This window comes from Eleutherodactylus coqui, chromosome 6 (assembly GCF_035609145.1).
Source record: "Eleutherodactylus coqui strain aEleCoq1 chromosome 6, aEleCoq1.hap1, whole genome shotgun sequence".
Classification (NCBI taxonomy): Eukaryota; Metazoa; Chordata; class Amphibia; order Anura; family Eleutherodactylidae; genus Eleutherodactylus; species Eleutherodactylus coqui.
Window position 1 is genome coordinate 211505518 of NC_089842.1, and position 7703 is coordinate 211513220.

The window sequence follows — 7703 nt, forward strand, 5'->3', positions numbered from 1 at the left end:
TGGCGTTTTTGGGATCGGTGGGTGTCCCAGTGGTGAGATTCGCGCTGCTGATCAGACTTTATCAACTGTTCTGTGGATAGGTGGTCGGTCCGTTCTGGAAATACCCATTTACAACTAAAAAAACAAGTCCTCCTAGCCAATGTTATATTCCAGTACCGGCCTGTGGAAGTGGTTTTATCCTTCCACTTAGTAGACATTGCTGAGTAGTTTGTAAACCCGATCACTAAACTGAATCATAAACTAATGCTTAATTTTCTAGAATTTTTTTTCAGCTCTATGCTGAATTAGGGGAAAAAAGCTATTCATACTTTGATCTGTTGCTCTTAAGAAGCTAGTGGTACACTTGATGGATGAACTGTACTTTTCCCGCAATATCATGGTAGAAATTGTTACCATTTCTGCTTCGTTTTCTAGACACTGTCCAAGCGCCGTTGTCCAAGAGAACCAGATTTGTTGGACCTGGAGGATATCATTTTAAAAAAACCTTCAAGCTGAAACAGGTGAGTGACACAGCTTCACCCCTTTGTGTATTATGGCTTGGTGGGTCTGAGGTACTTAGAGGAGGGACCGTTGTCTGAGATTGTCCATCCATTAGGCCGCCATATGATTACCATGTATTACGTGTGTTCTGTATGCCCGTATGAAAGGTGGTAACTCGCAGGCAATTAATCGCATTGCCTTACGCAGTTCCTCTCAAATTAGCGTATCGGAATTGTGTAATACATGAGCGCAAAACAGAACGCAGCATGTTGTATTTTTGCCACATATATGCACATGATAGAGCCAATACGTGTGTGTGTATATATATATATATATATATATATATATATATATATAATATGGGCTTGTATATACACATACCCATATGCAATTACATTGGGGTGAGCGCCCCCTAAGGTAGATTGGTCAGTTTTAAATGTGTTAGTGGTAACCCTTACTAGGCTGTAAAGAAAGGGTGAGTCAGGGTGATGATGGGGAATGTATGTCTGCTTAACAATTGTGTTTTATTAATGGTGTCATGTCTGAGCTGAGGTAGCTGAGCTCTGAGGTGACTGGGCGCTGCTCTGAGGTGACTGAGCTCTGAGGTGACTGAGCGCTGCGCTGAGGTAACTGAGCTCTGAGGTGACTGAGCGCTGCGCTGAGGTAACTGAGCGCTGCAGGAGACTGTTCTGAGGTAACTGTCCACTGTCAGCTCTGAGGTAACTACTGCTTGGTATCTGTCAGCTGCGAGATAACTGACCGCTGTATGCAGACTGTCGGCTGTGGGGTAACCGGAGGATGAGGCTGTGATGACCGGAGGAACAGAGATGGTTAATAATGGTTACTGGGAGGTTGGTGTTTCCTCAGTGTAACTAGTTAGGTGGTTGTTAGACATCCTTGGGGTGCCTCACCACCTGGATGTAACTAGTTAGGTGGTTAGACATCCTTGGGGTGCCTCACTACCTTGGTGTAACTAGTTAGGTGGTTGTTAGACATCCTTGGGGTGCCTCACTACCTGGATGTAACTAGTTAGGTGGTTGTTAGACATCCTTGGGGTGCCTCACCACCTGGATGTAACTAGTTAGGTGGTTGTTAGACATACTTGGGGCGCCTCACTACCTCGGTGTAACTAGTTAGGTGGTTGTTAGACATCCTTGGGGCACCTCATTACCTCGGTGTAACTAGATAGGTGGTTGTTAGACATCCTTAGGGCGCCTCACTACCTCGCTCTAACTAGTTAGCTGGTTGTTAGACATCCTTGGGGCGCCTCACTACCTCGGTGTAACTAGTTAGGTGGTGGTTAGACATCCTTGGGGCCCCTCACTACCTCGGTGTAACTAGTTAGGTGGTGGTTAGACATCCTTGGGGCACCTCACTACCTTGGTGTAACTGGTCAGGTGGTTGTTAGACATCCTTGGGGCGCCTCACTACCTCGGTGTAACTAGTTAGGTGGTTGTTAGACATCCTTGGGGCACCTCACTAACTCGGTGTAACTAGTTAGGTGGTGGTTAGACATCCTTGGGGCACCTCATTACCTCGCTGTAACTAGTTGATGAGGTCACTGTCATGTGATCAGGGGCGGAGCATGTAACTCACCGACAGACGGGTGGTCGTTAGTATTTTGATTGTTTTTTTCAATCAACATATGTAATGCCTAATAAATTAACCCATACAAGGGAAAGCATTGGTTTTACTAGTCGCGCTATGGTCTTGAAGGGGTCCAGCTCGAAAAAGGCCTTATTGATCAGAACTTACCGTGCATTCACAAGGTTAAAGGGAAAAATCTATTTCTACATCTTACAAAATCAAATGTGGATTCTGGAGTAAAAGCCTGAACGTGTTACACATAATTTACGTTGTTTACTACCTGCCTTCTCCTGATTAATGGTATTTGTCTTCCATTCACTCTAGGCAACCCTGTGTCAGCAGTAGTTACCTGTAATCTTTTTGTCGTACCAGCACTAAGAAAGATGCAGGGAATCCTGGATCCAAGACCTACAATCATCAAAGCCAGGGTATTTATACCGCCCATGTTATATGGAGAGCGGAATTCGTATCTGCCGTTCCATCGCTATTTATTGCAGTCACCCCTATTAGGAAATGTTATACACCTCTAAAACAGTGTGTGTTTCATGTCCAAGTGTCTAGTGAGGCGGCTCTATACACGTACAAAGGGTCTTTATTTTGAGAATTTACCATATAAAGCAGTTATAGGACTTTACATCAACATGAATGTCTCTGTATATGAAGACACAAAATAGCTGCTCAATTTCCATTACTTTGCCGCTGTTTGAAAACTTATATTGTTTTTGTTTTATAAGTAAATGTTAAAGTGACCCTCCAGTTTTCTGGACAAAATTCTGCAATGGAGCCGGAGGAGGAACGTGGGTGTGTATATTATCTGCAGTTGTTCTTCTCTGCCGTCTTTCCAATTTGCAGTTCCAGGTCCTCTTTTCGGGCATTCAAGATGGCCGATTCAGTCTTCAATCTAGCTAATCTCTACAGTGTATTGGTAGTCTTAGACTAACGATGCATTATACCTGTTCGCTGACTTGCCAATGGACAATCAGAGAGCAGTGCATTAGGTAGTTAGAAAATAGCTGTAGCCATCTTGGACAGGTGGAGCCACGGCCTGAAACTGGCAGATTGGGAGGCGTGGCATAGAAGAACAAGTGCAGGTAATTTACCCTCCACTTCGTTAGGTACAAGGACAGAATTTTGAAGGTTTACTTTAAGAGGGATTTTCAACGATGGGATGTTTCAACGGTGGGGGTATGACTGCTGGGACCCCCAGTGTTCAGTGTTCCTGAGACTGGGGGACCTGCGTCCCGCTTATTTCACAGTTCAGCATACATCGTCTCGCTTCTGCAGGGAAGCAGGGAATAGAGCTGCTGGTCACACAGAACAGGCTGATTCCTCTCAACGGTGCAGGCAGATAGCCGAGTGCTGTGCTGTGTTTGCCTATATGTCTGACCTATTGAAATGAATGGAGTAGTGCCACTCCATTCATTTCAACGGGGCAGACAGAAATAGCCGAGTGCTGTGCTCGACTATTATTGTCTGCTTCATTCATTTCAAAGGGGCAAACAGCCAAGCACAGCAATCGGACGATCCCACTGATCTATCAGTTTTCACTGGATGGGTGAAAACTGGAAAAAATGTCCCATCGCCCGGAATACCGCTTTAAGGAAAAACTCCAGGTAAATGTGTATGTGATTAAGGCCGATTTCACATCGGAGTCGGAGGTTCAGTCGCAGATTCGGCTCAAAGTACTGGAAGAAAAAGTGCTGCATGCAGAGCTTTTTCTTTCATCTAAAGTTAGGCAGCCGAGTGGAAAACAGACGGACCTCATTATAATCAATGGGGTCTGTCTGGTGCTTGTGGTGCTGTCCAGAGAATGAGCCATTTGGTTGCAGAGATTCCCCTTTCCTGCTCCCCGAACAGAGCACAAAAGTGGAACCATGGCTGCAGATATAAAACCACCCTAACTTTACACTATACGGTCTTTGTGTTCCCCAATTTCACTACTACAATATGTTGCTAACAATTGGAGGATGTTATGTTAAAGGGGTTGTACTGTTTTTAAAAAAAAAACATTTTCGTGTACCCTATTAGGGAATTATGAGTTAACCCTTTCCAATCAACTGTCTGACAGCTTCCGACATTCTGATTAAAGCCTGAAGACGTCCGACAGGGTATTTTTACTGTATATTGTCAGCTGCTCCGTCATCAGAGCCTCTTAGGTACACCACATACTGCAGTGCTGGTTTTAGCCAGCAGGTGGCGCTCTTGTATAATGACAGAAAGAAAAAGCCTCATAGGAATCCAAAATTAGATTAGAAGAGGGCATTGAGGGTCCCTGTCTCCTGAGGAGTGGAGAGCAGTTAGAAAGAATGTCTCCTGATCTGGAGGACTTGACCTGCCCTGCATTACACAGACCTCTTACTCATTTTAATGGGCTGTGTGTAATGCTCAATTTCACCATGGCTTATTTTTGTGCTTGAAGAAACTAGTAATTTAATTGGTATGCAAGCAGAACACCAGCTCCACTTGTACGGAGTTACATCCTGTATTATTCTCCAGAGCTGCATTCCCAATTCTTCAGGTTTCATTGCCAAAATACCCTATGATTTATTACTGGATGTATGTCTGGATATATATTGGCATATTTGGGAAATGTGATTTTCACATCAGGCACTGAATAGTTTCACTGCATCATAGGAGTGCAATGGGGACCAGCAGAATTATGGGCACAGCTCTTGATTATAATGCAGACTGTAAGTCATGATCAGTACAAGATAAGTAATGCTATATATTTACAAAGTCCTCTTTAGACCATTCCTTTTTGTTAGAAGGGACCCTCATTAAAAATAAGCTAATCCCAGTTTGTCCAACTGCTGGACCCCAAGCAAACCACTGGAATCTATGAGGGAAAAGACAGCAAGGGGAACTTCTACACTTGTCCATTGCTATCAGTGGCATGTCTGTGTAATACATAGATGTGTCTGTTTTTTCAGATGCTCCTAGCTGCCGCTCTTCACTCTCGTAGATGGTATTTAAAGTTGGACAGATGATTGAAATACAACAAGAAAAATAGGTGAATATGACTGAATATAGGAGAACATTTTCTTTTCTGTCTTGCAGTTATCTTGTGATGTAAAGTTGGATCCTCGCCCAGAGTACCATCGCTGCATACTTACGTGGCATCACCAAGAGCCACTGCCTTGGGCACAAAGTACAGGTCTCTATTGACTACATATAACTGGACACTTCTATCAGTTAGGTTGTACTGGATATTTTAATAACATTGCCATCAACTTGATAATATAACTAGCAGATATCACACAGTCAGAAAGTGCCATGGCGGGGTGCCCACCCCTACAGCTTCTAACAAAAAATAACTGCATAACCGGTAATGGAAGCCACCATTTTCTTTTCTTAGGGTAGCTTTTCACAGGATGACTTTCGGGTATGTAAGCGTTCGAAAGCCATTCCAACAACTAAGACTTCTGTACTTTCACACAGGAGCGATAGTCGTTCAGTTAATGGAGGCGAAGCGCGCTGGAGATCTCTTCCGGCTGTCAACCTCCGTTTACTGTGAACAAACAGTTGTTCAATGAGAACTCACTAGTTGCTTTGTTACACTTAGCCAAAACAAAATGATCAATGAGCAATTTCTCGCTCAATCGAATCCTGCGTTATTGCACAGAAAAACTATCAGTCAAAATTGCTAGTTCGAACGATTTTTCAGCCAATAGTTGGCACAGGTGAAGCCACCCTTAGGCTCCTTTTAGACTTGTAAAGGTTGATTTCTATTAGCCCTGCAAGGAAGAAGAGGGATTTGAATGGAAATATGCTGGTGGATGACTCGCTATAAAGCAAAAAGAATTTATCATATCAGTCATGGAAGAAGTAAAAAAAAAACTGACCAAATGGTGGCAAGAACCATTTTTAGGAAAGGTTCCTATAGCTTGCTTGTATGGTAAAGCGTTAACAGTCGATGTGGCAAAACATTGCAAAAAGAACAGGCGTGGTGCATAATATGGTGTAAAAATATATTGGGATGAAATGGAAATCCGCTGGCTCTATTCTATATTGTATCATCAGGAGATCTGAAAATCCTTTAGCTGGAAACCTGACCTTGATTGCCAAACAGACATTACTCAACCCGTCACCACAATAGATGACCACTAAGGGTCCCACTACCTACATCAAGAAAGTCAGAGGAGTCAACTTGAATTATACACAGTATATTGTACCTTACATTGTTTTAGTTTTTACTTTATGTTCCTAAGGACCAAAAAAATGGATGCCAGGTTTGGAAAATCTTTTTATAGTTCCCATAAATATCATAGAATCGTGGATTTGGAAGGGACCTCCATGGTCATCCGGTCCAACTCCTTGCTCAATGCAGGATCACTAAATCATACCAGACAGATGTCTGTCCAGCCTCTGTTTGAAGACTTCCATTGAAGTAGAACTCACCACCTCCCGTGGTAACCTGTTCCACCCATTGATCACCCTGACTGTCGAATATCTAATTTGTGTCTCCTCCCTTTCACTTTCATCCCATTGCTTCTAGTCTTTCCTTGTGCAGATGAGAATAGGGCTGATCTCTCTGCACTGTGACAACCCATCAGATATTTGTAGACCGCTATTAAGTCTCCTCTCAGCCTTCACTTTTGCAAGCTAAACATTCCCAGATGCTTTAACCGTACCTAACAGGACATGGTTTGCAGACCGCTCACTATCCTGGTAGCTCTTCTCTGAACTTAATCCAGTTTGTCTATTTTTTTAAAAATTGGGGTGCCCAGAACTGGACACAGTATTCCAGCTGAGGTCTGACTAAGGAAGAGTAGAGGGAGATAATTACCTCATATGATCTAGACTCTATGCTTCTCTTAATACATCACAGAATTGTGTTTTTCATTTTTGCTGCTACGTCACAGTGTTGACTCATGTTCAGTCTGTGATCTATTAGTATAGTCAACTACTTCCTCCAGACCCTAAAGACGAATAACCCATCACACTAGAAGGTTAATCATTAGCCACTAGGTAGAGTAAGCTGATTAATGAACCAGTCTTTACATTACGTCGACTGATCCAGACACCAAGAACTCCCATATAGGAAATGTCCATTGTCATCTTGTCTTACGAGGAGTGTGCTAACGTCTATGTCTTCTCCACGCAGGTAATCAGATGAGCAGTCGCCTGATGAGTATGCGCAGTGCCAATGGACTGTTGATGCTACCTCCAAAGACAGAGCAGTATGTGGAACTTCACAAGGGAGAGGTGGTGGATGTCATGGTCATCGGAAGGCTATGATGACAAAAGCAAGAGAGAAGCATTGATGCATGTCCACATATCATTGACTGTATCCTGTAATATGCAACGGCACAGCTAGTTTTTATGATTTGGATAAAGTTGATCAGTGTAGTCAACATCTTGAACTAAATTTCAAAAACTGACTTTGAGGAGAAAAACTGAAAAAAAAATCTCCCCCCCCCCCCCCCCAAAAAAAAAACCTTATAAAAAAAAACTCTTATAAAACCTTATTCTGATTATATCAAGGCAACTTTTCCTTCATTGCAATTGCTTTGTGTGTTAAAATGCTAGGTCTAATAGCAGTAGCTTTTAGTAGACAGCAGTAGATGCCTGCAAAAGTTGTGTTTCTCTCATCCTTAAAGTACAAATACTTAAGCTCTTAACCAAGGCTGTCTGCT

At 42.9% G+C, this 7703-nt stretch overlaps 1 long non-coding RNA gene across 1 annotated transcript; it reads left to right on the forward strand.

Annotated features, from left to right (window-relative positions):
* Window positions 1-441: 441 nt before the first annotated feature.
* Window positions 442-7472, forward strand: LOC136631587 (uncharacterized). The gene is made up of 4 exons (XR_010793063.1): window positions 442-500; window positions 2392-2495; window positions 4998-5077; window positions 7172-7472. It is a non-coding gene; the product is annotated as an uncharacterized lncRNA (long non-coding RNA).
* Window positions 7473-7703: the final 231 nt, after the last annotated feature.